Source organism: Lactuca serriola, chromosome 8 (genome assembly GCF_051521515.1).
Source record: "Lactuca serriola cultivar US96UC23 chromosome 8, Lser_US96UC23_V15, whole genome shotgun sequence".
In the NCBI taxonomy this organism is placed as follows: Eukaryota; Viridiplantae; Streptophyta; class Magnoliopsida; order Asterales; family Asteraceae; genus Lactuca; species Lactuca serriola.
The window spans coordinates 122,009,667-122,029,598 of NC_136415.1; the positions used below are offsets into that span (position 1 = coordinate 122,009,667).

Consider the following 19,932-nt stretch of genomic DNA (forward strand, 5'->3'; position numbering starts at 1 on the left):
CTATTTGGATAGTAAAAGGATATTTGGGAAAACTTTTAAAATGACTTTTTGGACTTTTGACTTTTTCAAAAAGGTAAAACTCTGAAAAGTTATTTGGCAATAATAAAAGATCTTTTAGAATGATTTTTTGGCAAGAAAAAAAGTTATGATTTTAAAAGTTGTGACTTTTGGCTTTTTAGCCTTTGCTCCTTCAAAAATTAATCCAAACACATTTATATTATATATTTTGTAAAAAAATTTATATTATTTATTTTGTAAAAAAATGTTTAATATGAAAACATGTCCTTTTTAATCATTTTACAGATAAAACCAAACACTTTAAAAAAAAAACATATTATTAACTTTTTAGTTTTTACAAACACATTTTTAAACCTTTTAGAAGAAACAATAAACCATTAAGCACTTTTCTAAAAAAAACACTTTTAAGTATTAAAAACACTCCCACACACCCTCGTATCCATCGGATGCATCTTCCAACGAAGAAAATCAAGAACCACAATCTACCCTTCTCCAATAAAGTCAACGACTCAATGCCTTCCCAAGTCCTAAAAGACGTCGAATATCATTTTCTAAAAAATGCTCGATTCTCCAATGTGGATCCTCCTGATCATCTTCATTCAAAAGGTATTAGTGTTTAAAAACCTTTTTTATCCGTGGCAATTCACCATAACCAAAAGTTAGTTCGACTAATTCGCCTTTTTTTCTTCAATCGATAGAAAACTCCGAAGAAGTTTATTCCATCGATTGCATGGCACAAATCGGCGATGCGTGTAGAACAGTAGAATTGTTCTCTCTAGCAACTCCCGGAGTTCATCGAGAAGGGCGAGAATCAACAGTAGCAGTGATATCTTCAAGGAGACCGGAGGAATGGAATCCGGCAACCATTATCAACGTTAGGGAGGCTATACGCCTGGGAGAAGAAGCTTTACGATGAAGTTAAGATATGATAACAGATAACAGATCGTTGAATCATAAAACCTAAAACCTTTTGCGCTTTTTGAGTTATTATCGATGATTTCGACATTTTTTAGGCTGTTAATGAAATTAAGAGGCTTTACGATTGAAAAATCTTCCCAATTAAGCGGTGAAATTGGTAGCAACAAGCATGGAATCGAAGAAGAAGTCAACGATCTGTACTCCATAAACACAAAGATCTGCAATTCCATCTCGAAACAAATTGAGAAGGTCAGAGACGACGAACTTCAGCCACAGCTCATCGAGTTGCGACATGGGTAAGAATCTTTCACTACTGAAGGCAAAATCTGGTTCATTAATTGCTTGCTGGCTTGGGAAGGGGTTTTTGCACACAGATTCCAGATTACAACAAAATGTTTAACCCCAAATATCCTACCAGGTAAAAGGTTGTTCTTGGTGGCCTGGCAATCAGTTTCCCATAAATCTTTAACACCTCCCAATCGAATAACGACACAATATACAACAATGTCGATTGAAACCACACAAATTTGTTACATCTGAAAAGCACACTTTAGTTCCATTTAACTTGTTCAAGTTCTCATCTTTGTTGGTTTTACCTCTGATTCCACTTTTTTCTCTGCAAATTGCAATCAGGTTTTGGATAGATGTGGACGAGGAAACTAAAATGGAGATGAATTTACTTGAATTTTATTTGGGTAATGAGAAGATAAGAGATCATTAAAGGATGAAGTTGAAGAACTTAGAGTGATACCATAGAACACCAGGACGGGATTCAATTTCGAATTTGATGAAGCGAGATGCAGTAGGAATGGGAGTGAAGGATGATTCTTGGAGAAGATTTCAGGAAGGAGCCCCCTGCGTTTTGTTTGAAAAGATCTTTCTCTCTCTCTCTTCGATAATTAAAGAAGGGCATAATTGTCCAATGCATTAATTTTTTAGTGGAAAGATAAATAAACGCTTTGGAAAAATCAGCTCCCATAGATTATTTACATCGTATGTTTAACTTTTGTTGTGTTGTTTCTAAATTGAGCAGATTGTGAAAATCTGGGTGAAGAAAGGTACTCGAGTCATGGATTAAATGTACAGCTGGAGCTGGTACAGCAATTATCTATTTGAGTAGGTTTCTACTTTCTAGGGTAATGAATCCATTCGTGACTGAAAGAGGCAAGTCAAAAACCGCATTGTCACTTCGTATTTGGTAAATCTCTAAGCTATTCTTCGAATTGGTTACATAACATTGGTATATTTTATGTTCTTATTCCGTAGATCGATCATCTTATATCAAAAGTTGCAAAAAATGGTTCGATGTTAAGTTTAACTTGATTTTTTAGCAATGACTGGAGTTAAGATAGTGGTTCTTAAAACATGAAATTTTCTATGCTCAGTTTACTAATTAATTTTTCAGATTTAAACTTACGAATGAAGAACATTATATGCATGTGTTATTCCAAATTTTAAGAGTGACAATTGAAGTATAGACTGACATTTTCATTTTAGTGTATTTTTTAGCTTTCCAGATCTGATTTGTAAAGTAAGTTAAGTTTTTCTCACTAGACCATGTATTGAAATACACTTTGATAGAATTGGTGGTCATGATGTTGCAGATTTAGTTAACAATATATTGATTGAAATATGGAATATTGTGTTTATTCAGGTAAAGATCTTCAAGTTTTTCTAATTTGTAAGAATGCATAGTTTTTATGTTCCATTGGCATTATGGTTCATGTTTGTTTTTCCTATTCCACGGTTCAACATGGAAGCCGGTGGATCCTTGAAACCTCTACTTGCCAAACACGTGGACACTGGGATCGGATTTGAAATATTGACTTCGATTCTTCAGAACAAGCCGAGTAACTTTGTCCGTTAGGGTTATCTTTTTTTACATGGTTTCAACTTTTAAGTGATTAGAATCAATATATTAAGCCTTTTGATTGAATTTGTTCTATTTCTTTGTGTTTGTAGTGGGGATTTAAAAATACAACTATATAATCAAAATCTACACAAACAAACAAAAAAAAAACAATGAAATTGCAAAAATCACCAAAACCCTTATGACCCAAGCGGAGCACGGCCACATTACTAGTTGTGTTTACTCCTTAAAAAAACACCACAGTGTGACACTATTTTTAAGAATTATGAAGATCTTGAGAGAACAATGTACACATTATAGTATCATATTTTTATCTTTACTAATGATTGAAACATTCATAAAATACATCATAATTTATGTAATTTCTTGATATAAAAATAATTACAAGAAATTCTATATTATAAATGATAAATAGAAGGAAACCTTGGTTGGTAAATTACACAAAGAAAATTAAATTCCCACGAGGAACCCCTTTTAACAAACTAATGGATTGCTTCTTTGAAAAAAAAATGGTTAACAAAAAAACTAAAAGATACACAGGGAAAAAAAAGCCATTCAATTTTGTAAATTTGGCGCATATTCTTTTTATTTATTATAAATATACAGGATAAGGAGTTTAACATCTTTATCGTAAAGACATGTAGGCATTTAAAGTACATGAACTCGAGCATCCATTAAAGCTCATTGGCTTGCAACTACATTATGAAGAAAAAGAAGATGATGATGATGATTATGACAGGGGAAAATGACTTACAAGCCTAACAAAATTTACAAACCGTTCAAAAAATCTTAACCATGTTTTGTTTGTTCAAAAAACCCAACGAAATTAACATTTTGTCTAAAATATCCCAACAAAGTTTCTGAACCGTTCAAAAAACTCCAATCATGTTTTTGTCTATTCAAAAAGTTAAGTTCGTTGGGTTTTTTTGAATAGACAAAACATGATTAGAGTTTTTTGAACGGTTTAGAGACTTCGTTGCACTTACAAGTCGTTTTCCTGATATGGTAATAAGTCACATCATCTGTTTATCTTCTTTGACCTCCATAGAATTAAGCAAAAATGTAACTTGGTTGGGCTTTTTTAGACAAAAAGTTAAGTTTGTTGGGTATTATTGAACAAACAAAACATAATTGGGGTTTTTTGAACGGTTTGAAAACTTTGTTGGGCTTGTAAGTCATTTTCCTATTATGATAATGATGGTGATGGTGATGATGATGACCATGTCGATGATAATAAATATGATGATGGTGATGATCTGATTACAAAAGAGTGCTTTCAAGGTGCATGTGACAGGTGTCATAGGATATCACTATGTACCACATGTACTACTACAAATGTATGACAGATTTATCATGTGATTTCTTACTTCACAAATTTTGTGTCGAGCTCCAACACTTTCGTAGAGCATGTGCCACCGACATCCTCTTACCATTTTTATGCTTTGCTATAACTGGCAATGCGATATTTGTTGAAGTAAGAAAAAACCAAGTGAAATACGTTATATTTGTTTTGAATGTGAAATTTTGGATTTATGTAAATTGTGCAGTGGAAATAAGAAAAAAATATCATACATCATATGTGCCACCCACACTTGCTAATATATGTTATCACAAACCTTGTTTTATGCGAGTGTAGTTCTTGTGGGAAGGAACATGATCTTCAATGTAGTACTACTTGTACAAACTTCACCATACACACACTGAATATGCTTCCCTCCCAAAAACATTGTTAATCCAAGATAAACCAGATGATGTTTTTCATCATTCTCATCCCCTCACAATTTCATCCTCCTTCACCATAGAAGATCAAAAGGCTAAACATGATCCCAGATGCAGAGTATGCGGCCATTCTTTCTATAATAGGGCGAATCTTTAGATTTACAAATACGATGGATGTATGTACTATGCCCATGTGGACTGCACAACATCAAGAACAAATTCATTCGTGTCCATCTTCTTGCTTACTAGTAATTAATAATTAATAATTTCTTTTCATTATCATTTTCTAGTTATTACAAATTTCATGAATGGGTTAATTACATTTAGCTTTATCTAAGATATACTAACTGACCAACCTCCCTTGTTATTACATTTTCAATTATCAGGTGATGGCAGAACCAACAAAAACTACAATGATGTTAACCATCCTTGTCTTGTCCATCTTTTATTCCCTGATGAAATATACAACATACCAAAACACTTGTTTTTCTAAGAAATTGTAACAAGCAATGATCATAAGGTAGATGATTACCTAACACATATTAGTCATCAACATCCTCTAATTCTATTTGATATTGATCACATTGTAACACCACTTCCAAATAAATAACTCCCATGAGTTTATGACAATTAAAGATTTAAATTGTGGAATTTATGGGGACCAGGATGTGGCGAAGGATGCACCATGACATGGTAATAGCTGGAGAAAACTTGCATCATTTATGCACACCACAACATGCCAAGATCCTGTCCACGATGCAGTGGCCGCCACGGTGCAAAACCCTAGTCCTGTGGATTTTGGGCCTTATTTAAGGAATGTGATGGCTAGGATTTTCACATCCTCATCCTCTATCACCTCCCTTTCATCCCAAACAAGCCCTAGCCTCCATTCTTGTGTTCTTAAAGCTTATGCGTGACTTTTGGTGTCTTGGAGGAGAATAAGGTGTTCCTTGACCATAGATCTAGCAAGCAAGTTCCCTTGCCACCTCATTGCACATATTTTGGACCATTTTGAGTCTTCAAGTTCCAATTTTTATGTGTCATGCTTCTAAATCTAGGACTTTAGGTATTGTTCTTCATGTTTGAGTTAGTTTGAGTGCTTGGATTCCATAAAGTTGGCAACGTTATGGATCCTTGAGGTCCCATTGTGGTTATATGGTCCAGATCTGAAGTTTGATAGAGTTTTGATTCCATGAATGAGGTTTTGGATTCATTTTCACCTAGCTTAAGCATAAGACATGCATTAGACATACATGCCTATAAGTTAACTATTTTTATGATGCATTGCGTGTAATAAAACCTTATGGAAAGTATGAATGAGTAGTTAGAAGGATTAAGAGCTTAATGTATTAAGTTGGTCAGAGCAAGTTCCATGACATGGTGGATTGGCCACCACAACGTGGCGATAGGCATTCTATACAACTGTTTTTTCATGAAGTCTCTATGACGTGGCAGCTGCTTGGTTACAACGTAGTCATCATTTGTGTTGACTTTTGGCTGTTGACTTTAACCGTTGACTTTTTGACCAAGTTGACTTTTGGTCAACTTGAGGGTTTTTAGGCTATAGGTTGAGGATATGCCTTTAACTGATGTATAGGTGACTCGTAGTACCAGATCTTGGATTTTTGTGAGCTGTTTTGTTTATCTGCTAGACTATGATATGAGTTTTCTCACTATACTTTGTACCACAGTATGTATCCTTATGTGTAGGATGTTGTTATGTTGTAGTGGTCTATGTATCCTTGTGTATGGTTATGCTCTGTTAGGTAGGTAGATATGTTATGATTACATGTGTACTTGTTATTGTTTATGTGTATATGTCGACATATTGTATTGGTGGGTTGAGGCGATCTTGCTTTATGTTGAAGGTCAAGATAACTGGGCAGTACAGGTGTATTGTAGGCCTTGCAAGGCGGTCCAGTCAAATTGTAGGCCCAAAGGGAGTGGTCTAGATTATGTTGTAGGCTCGGGAGCAGTCTAGGTGTATTATAGGCCTTACGAGTCGGTTCAGTCATAATGAAGGCTCATGTGTACATTCATTGTATATGTATTGTTGTCTGGGGTATTTTGGGGAACTCGCTAAGCTTTGACTTACAATTATGGATTTAATTTTTTTCCAAGTACATCATCGGTTCGTATGGATGCAAAGTTGGTACTGTACACACATACATCTTAGTGATTTGAGATTTCACGACACTTTTCCTCATTACTCTGATTTTGAACTATGGTTTACAAATAAAGGATTTTTCCTTGAATATGTCTTACGAAAATATATATTTAAAAATGAAAAAAAAATTCCGAGAATTAGGATGTTACAAGTTGGTAATAGAGCCCTTGTTTGAGGGATTTGGGTGAACACTCGTGTGATTCTAGACTCAAACTATGGATTTGTAAAAGGTTTCTCATAAATGTTTTCATAATAACTCTAAAGGAGTATACTGTTGGGTTTTGAGCATTCTAACACTCCTATGGTGTACATGCAACCCTATAAACCTTGGATCTATGTTTTTTCTCTATAATACATGCAAATAAGAACTTTCCAAGGCTTTAATCCTAACTAGCATATTATGAAGTTCTTATACTACAAAGTACTAGTTAGATGACATACCTTTTGATGTAGCTTGATGTATTCAAGCTTTAAGAGTTTAGCCCCAATAGTGTGGAAGCCTCAAATGGAATCACAAATCACCAAAACACCTTGGAAGACTTTAGAGAATATGGATACTTGGTTCTCTCTAGTGAAATTGGCTAGCCCTTCTTAGTGTACCACACTAGTGCCAATTTCACCAACCAAGGACATCTTTATATAGTGTGGAGGATTAGGGTTAAACCCTAATACCCATGACCTTTCATTTCCTAGGATCCATGGGTTAAACACTCTATGGACTATCCATGAAAGCTTAGCCCAACCTAAATGAACTTGGCCCATTCCATATATATAAGAGTCCATATTTAATTAGTTCTTTTTGATCACTTAATTAATTATTAATTAATTCTTGATCAATACTAATTAAATAATATGATTCCATATTAATATATTAGAACTTATAATATATTAATATTAATCATAAACATATTATTCTCAAAAGATTATCCATATAAATTGTGTCGGTGAAGTCCAACCCAAATGGACCATGCCGGGTCGGGTCAAGTACATACCAAATATAGTTATGGACTTAGACATTAATCCAACAGTCTCCCACTTGGATAAGTCTAAAACTATTATTGCGTATGACTTCAAACCTAACTGGAAATCGTAGCTCTTAAAGCCGTTGTCGAACTCTGATCTTGTCAACGAACTTGTCCATTAGATAAGGGATCATATATTCCTCCATTCTAGATATCATATGGACTGAGACATGGATTATAATCATTCTCTCTGTCCATTTGTTGTTTCCCGATTTCCGATTTATGACGACTGACTAATTGAACAAATCAAATCAGTCCTGGCCCGACCGAGCACTTCCATTTGTCATCATCAAATCATCGAGGGGCCCACAGATATCGCTTTTATCCCGAAGGTAAAAGGAATGGATAAACTTCAACTCATATGGCTTGTTCTACTATTTGTTGAATCATACACAAAGGCACGTTTTATAGCACCGAGTTACCAAATGCGTTTTCGTGCAATCAATGTACAACCAACTCATAGTAACAACTCATATCTCTAGGTTTGAAGAATATAAGATATTATCGTCTCATGATCACTCGTGATAAAATCCATGAAGTGATTCCAATGAGCGCGGGTTGAATCCAATACTCAGAACTTATGAGCACTCATGAGTGCTGTAGCCCTTTGTCTAACACCTTAGACCTCTACAAGCCAACCCATGATAGTCTTAATTCATATCTACTTCCAACATATGACCGACTGTGGATGGTTTGAATAACCTAGTTTATTCGGGAAGTCAAAACATGCAAAATGAAACACAAGAATAATTGAATTCAATATGGTATCAAAACCTATGAACATAAATAAAACACCTTTTATTTATTACCATATGATTACACATTATTCATTGTATACTGTTTCAACACTCAACTTTATTCTTGAATTTAAAACAATAGTTGTCCCATGCTCCAAGTATGTACACTATGTTTTCTAAACACTAGTCATGCCACACACCAAGTATGCATACTATGTTTGTCTATGATCTTTACTTCGTCAAATAGATCAATTGAACATAACTTCAATGATTCTCTTTTCACACTCCCAAATCCTTACTGCAAATACAAGAATTTCAAATTCATGTCATTTACTGAAATCTGTTAGATTCTAAACTTATATGCATTGATCCTCTTGTAATGATTATGCACAAAGTCAGAAAGACTTGACAACAATCATTACAGAGTATTCCAAAGGAGATCAGCTCCTTGGAAACATCCTTCTTGCATTAAGTTTCCTAATCTTAAACATATTGAAAATTCTAACTTTGAAACATTTCCATATTCCATTTTGACTATCACTTCTGAACAAGAGTTGCCTCCTTACAGACTATGTCAATATGGTCCTTCCAAAATTATCACTATACTTCCAACTGTCCTTGAGCACCCAATCTTTGGTAAACCTTAGATTGTCCTCGACAATTGTTTAATCCTTTTAGTCATATCCAGTTCTAAACCTTATCCCTTCTTAATGCCCTAGGCATTTGGAAAATTTTAGAAAGGATGAATATAGCACATGTAATCGATCCTATATCTGAAGCATATGGGACACGATTCATGATGTCTCACATAAAGACTAAACCAGTCTTTTGCAATAATATGTCCATTTCAATTTGCCAAGTTCTCATAATTCAGATTATGAAAAGGGATGTCGTAATCATAATAGAATTTTAGAACGCAAATAATGGACCCATATACAGAATTTCCTTATGTTGAGCCATTCCAACATGAAATTCATATATATATCCTTGACTAAATGATTAAAACCTCACGATATAAGCTTATAGATTTGAGATGAAGTATAATTTCCTCTCCCTTAATTATAGCAAAACAACTTTTTCCAATTGAAACCTTTTGTTTTCTATAATTAACATTGCTAACTTGCTAACTCTTTCCCACTAACATGATGATTATTAGCATAACACTTATGCTCCCACTAGCTTTGACATGTACTTAGAAATCAGCTGACTTTCTTACCAAAGTTCAGATTTCTGATACTAGATTGTTTGATAAAACTTTATCAAAATCATACACCTTCCCTTAGATAGCACACCCGTGTGTCTAAACAATTATGAAGAGGGATGTCGTAATCATAATAGTTAGACCTTTTTGCCACTTCTCACAAGTCCAGGTTAGTGTGCCGGTAAACCACACACGCTCCACTAACGACTTTGAGAATGCAAATATCACAATTGCTATCTAGCTAAAATCTACTTAGTGAAAGTGTTTCCTCACCATCATTTTCATGAATCGGAGAGAAACCTTATGACACTTAGATTTAATGGTGTATGTGTTCTTATCCATGTGAATTGTCAAAAGCATAGACACAAGACAGGATAATGACAAATCCAAACTCATATGGATTGAACTCAATCTTAAATTCTTGCCTCCTGGCAGCTCAAGGGCCTTCCATTGCTTCCAAGTTGTTGTGCAACCAATTGAGAACTCTGAGAACTCATATGCAAAGCCAACTTTAACTGGAATGGGCACAGAATATGTCAACACGATAGGTTATAAACTTCAAATCGTGTGCTAGTGAAGAACTTCAGGTTCTCTTCTTGATTAGTTCTTGAGACTTTCAAGACCTTTAAGACTCCCACTGTCCTATTGACCTATAAGACTCCCTTGTCAAACATCCAAGAGATAGTGCAGATTCTAATCAAGACAAACAGTTCACAAAATTGGCCTAAGTTGGTCTTTGTTTTATCCAAAACATCACAACTTACCAATTTCAAATGTACAAGAGTAGAAAAACTTTTACTCTTACATTTGACAAGTGTTTTAAACCTTCTTTAGGACATGTCACTCAAGTTACAATCTTGGAGTATGACTCTAAGACTTGTATTGGAACGAAGTATGACTCATCTTCTTGATTTAACCACTTCAACAATTCAAGTTCCTCTTCTTAATCATAAGAATGCACTACGATTTCCTTAGAGAACTAATTTTGATATGGTTTATTAATCATTAAGATGATCACAAAAACTGATACTAAAGTACTCTCCCATCTTTTCAGATTTGAGAAACTTTTATCCTTCTGCCTAATTTGATTCTTCTTATTCGCTCTGTCATACATTGGAACCTTTTACCAATGTCTCAGAGTTACACTTAAGCTTGTAAGTATAATCATATTTACTGAGCTTTTGTAAATTATGACGAATAATCTTATCGATCTTTTGTGGTGGACTTGACCAGTGCACAAGAATGTGTACTCGATCCCTTAGTCCTTTACTTGACTCACACATCCATGTGAACAAGTAATTAGTCTTAATTTTTCAATACTTGAAAGTTCTCATTCATCATGCTATACAACTTGCATGATTCCAAGTTCCGGTCCAATTGAAACTCGGGTGATAAGAATCTTTCCTTATTCGGTAAATTTAGACATTACCACAAATGAAAGAATAAATTTCATATTTCCACTCTTGCTATTTATGGAATCATATAAGGAACAATATTTCCTCAAATGCCATTGTAAGGATATTTTAAAATAAATAAAATCAAAATTTTTCCTTTTATTTTAAAACTTTGCGGAAAAAAACTTATCCTTACAATCCATATGAAAACTTGTTGTTATCTATTCCTAAGCAATATCTCATAACTCCTAAGAAGTAGCTCAAGAATCCGATCTTCAAACTACGCGATAGAAATCCGTCTACGCGATCAGATTCAGCATATTCTTTCTTTAAGTTTCTTCACTTTTCTTTGATTCTTAAAACATCACCATGTGAACCAGTCACATCATGTATCAAGAATCTCAGAATAGAAACTTAGCAGAGTTAGATAGTGGACTTTACCTGAAGTAGAGTCAAAATTATTGACTTTAACATCCTTAGGTAAATTTGGCAGCTTCGCAACCAATGCCCCTTTCTTTGGCAGTATAAACATATGGACCCTTTGATAATGGTACACAGGGCTATCACAGACTTAGCTTTTTTCTTTACCATTTGGTCAACCGAGTTGACTAAGGCCAATCCCTTTCTATTGGGAAGAGAATGCTTTTCTGGATTTCCTGTGTCACTATTGTCAATGTCTATCAAGTTTTAAGGAAGTTGATCTTAACAAATAGTTAAGATCATTAAGGGTCTTGTCATAGTCTGTTTCATAGGTGTCCCAAAGAAACTCACTATGTGACTTAGAAAGTGATTGAACCACCAACTTTCTCAAGACTTTGACACCCAACTCTCCCGGCTTGTCAAATATGTGACTACACCTCCAAGATGTGACCACACCTAGACCTTGCCTTGCCAATAGGGCTTGAGTGACCTTAAAATTTTCAAGAACATGTGGGTTAGGGAGAATAATTGGAGGAGGTGAAAGAAGTATGATTTCGAAGGGACATCATCTTCATTTAGGAAAGCTTGTTTCAAGAGATTTGGGAAGATCATAAATGTCTAAACCAGACATCTTTTGGGAGATATTCAAGATAGTTGATCTTAAGTCCTTAATATGACACCCAATATGAAATATTAAGGCTAGGACCCAACAAACTATTTTATAACTTAGAAGAGGTATGTCGTAATCCAAGCTATAAAATATTTGAAGGTAGGTGAATGACGATTCACCAATTTCCACCAAGATAAACGAAATGTATTATTAGGTTTTAATTGGTTTTGAAACTCCTAGATCTTTAAGATTCATTGAACTGTTCAATGGCATGTTTCAATCTCGAGTGTGCCCTTCAGGTTTTGTGACTGGGATGCCGAGGATCACAAAACAAGGTGTGAAGTAACCATGCAAATTACTTGGTACCCTTAAGTGTTTACTCCTCAATCGATGTGCTGGTTAACCATACACGCTCCATCGATACTATGATAAACATTAAGTTACCCTTTGCCTACCTTGTTAAATACGAGTTAGTGTGCCGGTTAACCACACACGCTCCACTAACTGACTTAAACAAAGTGCAAAGTGTAATTTCATGGATTAGCACCTTATTCACATTTTCCTAATTAACTAATGTTGGGTATTATTAAGAGTTTAGTTACTTAGTATTTATCATTAATACTTTTAATGAAGGGAGAATTATAGTCCTGTCAAACCCGTTCGGCTAACGACCCTCCACCAGTCAAGCAAGCGGTGGGTGAGAGTAGTCACCCATTAAGTTGCCATTTTATAGGCAACAACCTTATACCCACCTTATAGACCGGCTTCGTGAATGAGGTGTACTAGCGGTAAGACTGACTTTACTCTTATACATATATATATATTATTAACTTATAATATTATAAAGTATAAGGGTTGAATTTTAACTTTTAAAATTCTAAGGGCTAACTTGGAATTAAAGTATTCATAAGTGAAAACTTTTCAAATTCCAAAACTTGAGGGCAAGTTTTGAAACTATTCAAAACTAATTAATTCCATAACTTATGTGTTTAAAGTAGTTTTAATCCAAAAACTCTTCAAGTTCCATAACTTGAGGACAAGTTATGGAAGACTTTAAACTAATAAAAGAATTAACTTTTTCTTTATCTTATAACTTATGGAATTAATTAAGGTTACACTTTTTTTTATTTGTTTATTATTTAATGAAGAGACTCTTGGTCCTCCATAACTTGAGGACAAGTTATGGAGTCATAAAACCATTTAATTAGAACTAGACTCTTCATTTTTGTAACCTTTGCCAACTTTTATGAGTTTTATGATTCTTAAATGTGACTTTTCATATAACTTGAGGACAAGTTACAAAAACACATTTTAGAATCAATTCTTAGATTAATTTGGATTGAAAACAACAATTTCACATAACTTCTATTAATCTAAGCAACTCATATAAATAAGATAATTCAAATCAAACTTTTCCATGTAATTAGAGTAACACTTTAAACTAATACAAAACATGAATCTATTGACAATTATCTTTAAAATTGGATTAGCATGAACATTACCACATAAAAAACAAGTTTATAAGTTCAAAAACATCTTAGGGTAATGTTCCTAGTCCAATTCCAGCCAAAAAAGACCAATTTATGCTGTTTGGGGGTCCAACTCGTCGAGTGCATGAACCAACTCGGCGAGCTGGATCGATTTGATCACTTTTTAGGCATGGACTCGCCGAGTCTCCTGATGGACTCACCGAGTCTGATGATCAGACAACAACAATTTCGATTTTTTAAGCAGTTTTGCAAGTATAACAAGAAAACAAGCCTAGGCTCTGATACCACTGTTGGGTTTTGAGCATTCTAACACTCCTATGGTGTACATGCAACCCTATAAACCTTGGATCTATGTTTTTTCTCTATAATACATGCAAATAAGAACTTTCCAAGGCTTTAATCCTAACTAGCATATTATGAAGTTCTTATACTACAAAGTACTAGTTAGATGACATACCTTTTGATGTAGCTTGATGTATTCAAGCTTTAAGAGCTTAGCCCCAATAGTATGGAAGCCTCAAATGGAATCACAAATCACCAAAACACCTTGGAAGACTTTAGAGAATATGGATACTTGGTTCTCTCTAGTGAAATTGGCTAGCCCTTCTTAGTGTACCACACTAGTGCCAATTTCACCAACCAAGGACATCTTTATATAGTGTGGAGGATTAGGGTTAAACCCTAATACTTGATTTTTTCAATACTTGAAAGTTCTCATTCATCATGCTATACAACTTGCATGATTCCAAGTTCCGGTCCAATTGAAACTCGGGTGATAAGAATCTTTCCTTATTCGGTAAATTTAGACATTACCACAAATGAAAGAATAAATTTCATATTTCCACTCTTGCTATTTATGGAATCATATAAGGAACAATATTTCCTCAAATGCCATTGTAAGGATATTTTAAAATAAATAAAATCAAAATTTTTCCTTTTATTTTAAAACTTTGCGGAAAAAAACTTATCCTTACAATCCATATGAAAACTTGTTGTTATCTATTCCTAAGCAATATCTCATAACTCCTAAGAAGTAGCTCAAGAATCCGATCTTCAAACTACGCGATAGAAATCCGTCTACGCGATCAGATTCAGCATATTCTTTCTTTAAGTTTCTTCACTTTTCTTTGATTCTTAAAACATCACCATGTGAACCAGTCACATCATGTATCAAGAATCTCAGAATAGAAACTTAGCAGAGTTAGATAGTGGACTTTACCTGAAGTAGAGTCAAAATTATTGACTTTAACATCCTTAGGTAAATTTGGCAGCTTCGCAACCAATGCCCCTTTCTTTGGCAGTATAAACATATGGACCCTTTGATAATGGTACACAGGGCTATCACAGACTTAGCTTTTTTCTTTACCATTTGGTCAACCGAGTTGACTAAGGCCAATCCCTTTCTATTGGGAAGAGAATGCTTTTCTGGATTTCCTGTGTCACTATTGTCAATGTCTATCAAGTTTTAAGGAAGTTGATCTTAACAAATAGTTAAGATCATTAAGGGTCTTGTCATAGTCTGTTTCATAGGTGTCCCAAAGAAACTCACTATGTGACTTAGAAAGTGATTGAACCACCAACTTTCTCAAGACTTTGACACCCAACTCTCCCGGCTTGTCAAATATGTGACTACACCTCCAAGATGTGACCACACCTAGACCTTGCCTTGCCAATAGGGCTTGAGTGACCTTAAAATTTTCAAGAACATGTGGGTTAGGGAGAATAATTGGAGGAGGTGAAAGAAGTATGATTTCGAAGGGACATCATCTTCATTTAGGAAAGCTTGTTTCAAGAGATTTGGGAAGATCATAAATGTCTAAACCAGACATCTTTTGGGAGATATTCAAGATAGTTGATCTTAAGTCCTTAATATGACACCCAATATGAAATATTAAGGCTAGGACCCAACAAACTATTTTATAACTTAGAAGAGGTATGTCGTAATCCAAGCTATAAAATATTTGAAGGTAGGTGAATGACGATTCACCAATTTCCACCAAGATAAACGAAATGTATTATTAGGTTTTAATTGGTTTTGAAACTCCTAGATCTTTAAGATTCATTGAACTGTTCAATGGCATGTTTCAATCTCGAGTGTGCCCTTCAGGTTTTGTGACTGGGATGCCGAGGATCACAAAACAAGGTGTGAAGTAACCATGCAAATTACTTGGTACCCTTAAGTGTTTACTCCTCAATCGATGTGCTGGTTAACCATACACGCTCCATCGATACTATGATAAACATTAAGTTACCCTTTGCCTACCTTGTTAAATACGAGTTAGTGTGCCGGTTAACCACACACGCTCCACTAACTGACTTAAACAAAGTGCAAAGTGTAATTTCATGGATTAGCACCTTATTCACATTTTCCTAATTAACTAATATTGGGTATTATTAAGAGTTTAGTTACTTAGTATTTATCATTAATACTTTTAATGAAGGGAGAATTATAGTCCTGTCAAACCCGTTCGGCTAACGACCCTCCACCAGTCAAGCAAGCGGTGGGTGAGAGTAGTCACCCATTAAGTTGCCATTTTATAGGCAACAACCTTATACCCACCTTATAGACCGGCTTCGTGAATGAGGTGTACTAGCGGTAAGACTGACTTTACTCTTATACATATATATATATTATTAACTTATAATATTATAAAGTATAAGGGTTGAATTTTAACTTTTAAAATTCTAAGGGCTAACTTGGAATTAAAGTATTCATAAGTGAAAACTTTTCAAATTCCAAAACTTGAGGGCAAGTTTTGAAACTATTCAAAACTAATTAATTCCATAACTTATGTGTTTAAAGTAGTTTTAATCCAAAAACTCTTCAAGTTCCATAACTTGAGGACAAGTTATGGAAGACTTTAAACTAATAAAAGAATTAACTTTTTCTTTATCTTATAACTTATGGAATTAATTAAGGTTACACTTTTTTTTATTTGTTTATTATTTAATGAAGAGACTCTTGGTCCTCCATAACTTGAGGACAAGTTATGGAGTCATAAAACCATTTAATTAGAACTAGACTCTTCATTTTTGTAACCTTTGCCAACTTTTATGAGTTTTATGATTCTTAAATGTGACTTTTCATATAACTTGAGGACAAGTTACAAAAACACATTTTAGAATCAATTCTTAGATTAATTTGGATTGCAAACAACAATTTCACATAACTTCTATTAATCTAAGCAACTCATATAAATAAGATAATTCAAATCAAACTTTTCCATGTAATTAGAGTAACACTTTAAACTAATACAAAACATGAATCTATTGACAATTATCTTTAAAATTGGATTAGCATGAACATTACCACATAAAAAACAAGTTTATAAGTTCAAAAACATCTTAGGGTAATGTTCCTAGTCCAATTCCAGCCAAAAAAGACCAATTTATGCTGTTTGGGGGTCCAACTCGTCGAGTGCATGAACCAACTCGGCGAGCTGGATCGATTTGATCACTTTTTAGGCATGGACTCGCCGAGTCTCCTGATGGACTCACCGAGTCTGATGATCAGACAACAACAATTTCGATTTTTTAAGCAGTTTTGCAAGTATAACAAGAAAACAAGCCTAGGCTCTGATACCACTGTTGGGTTTTGAGCATTCTAACACTCCTATGGTGTACATGCAACCCTATAAACCTTGGATCTATGTTTTTTCTCTATAATACATGCAAATAAGAACTTTCCAAGGCTTTAATCCTAACTAGCATATTATGAAGTTCTTATACTACAAAGTACTAGTTAGATGACATACCTTTTGATGTAGCTTGATGTATTCAAGCTTTAAGAGCTTAGCCCCAATAGTATGGAAGCCTCAAATGGAATCACAAATCACCAAAACACCTTGGAAGACTTTAGAGAATATGGATACTTGGTTCTCTCTAGTGAAATTGGCTAGCCCTTCTTAGTGTACCACACTAGTGCCAATTTCACCAACCAAGGACATCTTTATATAGTGTGGAGGATTAGGGTTAAACCCTAATACCCATGACCTTTCATTTCCTAGTATCCATGGGTTAAACACTCCATGGACTATCCATGAAAGCTTAGCCCAACCTAAATGAACTTGGCCCATTCCATATATATAAGAGTCCATATATAATTAGTTCCTTTTGATCACTTAATTAATTATAAATTAATTCTTGATCAATACTAATTAAATAATATGATTCCATATCAATATATTAGAACTTATAATATATTAATATTAATCATAAACATACTATTCTCAAACGATTATCCATATAAATTGTGTCGGTGAAGTGCAACCCAAATGTACCATGCCGGGTCGGGTCAAGTACATACCAAACATAGTTATGGACTTAGACATTAATCCAACATATACGATGTGTACAGTCAGAAGGATCTCAATAAAAAGTTACCCCCCAAATACCCGTATTTGTTATAAATATGCTAATATGAGAATTATTAGAAATTCCTGCTAGTGGATAGGCTAAGGATCTTTTAGGAATTGCATGTTAGAATTGCCTAATCTATGTGATGCCTTGTAGCCTAGGGAGTTTCTTGTTTGTGCTATTTGAAATGGATGTTGATATTGGTTAACTATTATGTGAATACGTTAGGATTGTATGCACCTAGAATTAGACAGTCCCAGATTTCTTGGTTCAGTCTATTGCACAACTCTTGTCCGGTCCAACCGTTGTAGTGCAGGATCTCTCGATCGAAGGATTGTCTAACTCTAGTTGCATGTGGTTAGTATTTGCATGATATTTGGTTGATATTGATAGAAATTTCTTTCCAACAGGATAGCATGGTGGGGTGGAATTCCCTGTGACCTAGGAAATATACTAGAATATGCTAGTTTGAGCATGTACTTAAGTAGAATCCTAGAATGAGAATCTAGGAAGTGTAGCTTGTGGCTCTTTTGAGCGTATAGGTGTGTGTTAGTGCACCTAGTTGTGGTCGGGTATAGTGATCTAGAACTGTGGGATAATTCATGAGACAAATACACATAGATGTGGAATGTAGTATGGGCCTGTACTACCGGAAGCAGAGGATCCAAACGAGGATCAAGAAAAGTCACAAGGCTGCTAGGGAACATGTTGTAGGTAGACAATGTGGTATAGCACCAAGGTAAGTTGTGACCCGCTTTCATGTTGTCGTTCTTTCGGTTATGGTTGTCGTGGTGGAGGGCGAAGTCGGTGCCTATTCAGGCCTAAGTGGCCATGTCGGTTCGGAATTGAATGGTGCATATATGTATGAGTTAGTTGATATGAAGGATTGGAAGACCTTGCTCGAGGTGGTACCAGCTTGGGTTGCAAAACTTAAGTAGGAAGCAATTGTCTTGATCGCTTTGTGGATTGTATCCTAATGGTGGGTGGTCGACCGATGGATTAGGATGTCATTATCTATGATGGGGTTAGGTTATTCTAGCCTACCATCATCGATAGAAAAGGAATCAAATGTATTTTAGTTGATAAATGGAAGATGGGATGGTGTTCTCCTTGTTGGTTTTTGCCACAAGGGGGTAAGGTCTGATTCGTGGTAAATCTTTTCTGCCTCATAGCAACGGATGTTTGGACTCGGCTGTTCTTCTGGTTCAGTAGCCAAGATGAAGTCTATGTCGCAGCTTGAATGTATGACCCAATTTGGAGAAGATCAAGTGGTTCCATTGTAGACCAGGGAATTAATTCCAAATACCGGGTGGGAAGTCCGACAGAGAAATAGGGGATTGGTACACGGCTGCCCACCATTGTAGATTAGGAATTAGAGGTTGTGTTATTCGATCAGCAGGTGTAGAGAGCCACAACTGGGGCAACAAGCAGAGAAAGGACTTAAAGGGATATTGGTTATAAGGTAGCAGTGGGATATTTCTAATTCGGGTAATAGAGTTCTATTGATTTGCTGGAATTATCCATTATTAGAGCCTTCGTATAGGATTTTGAAGTTTCAGGAGTGTGGGGCCATGGGTCATTTCTTCGAATGCAAGATTTGATTTTGAGAAGTTTGGTCCTGAGAGTGCCTTGTCAATAATATGGAATCCTATTCGACTTTTCTAGGAATGAGGAGGCAATGCAGTGGGAGGTTCCAAGATCTCAATATGAGATCTAGGGTTCCTTGAGATTCGGTTAATTAAAATTTAATGGATCGTCTTGTGTTGTGTTATGCATTATGAGAGTCAAGGATGGTATGTATCTTATTGAGTTGGTTTGAGTCATGGTCGTTTGCAGACGTCAGACAGGGGTAGTTCTAACCCTAAGTGGGGGAGAACTGAGCATTATGCTTAGAGGATTATCGGTCTGCTCGGTTTTATGAGTGTAGTGTGATGGGTCAAGGGAATCTATGCTTCAGGTGTGCGAGGTCCTTAGACAGGGTTATTTTTTCATGTGAGAAGGAAGGTAGGC

The 19,932-nt window shown here is 35.1% G+C and overlaps 1 long non-coding RNA gene across 1 annotated transcript; it reads left to right on the forward strand.

Moving 5' to 3' along the window:
• Positions 1–499: 499 nt before the first annotated feature.
• Positions 500–2,817, forward strand: LOC145069590 (uncharacterized). The gene is made up of 3 exons (XR_013689568.1): positions 500–624; positions 717–1,354; positions 1,570–2,817. It is a non-coding gene; the product is annotated as an uncharacterized LOC145069590 (long non-coding RNA).
• Positions 2,818–19,932: the final 17,115 nt, after the last annotated feature.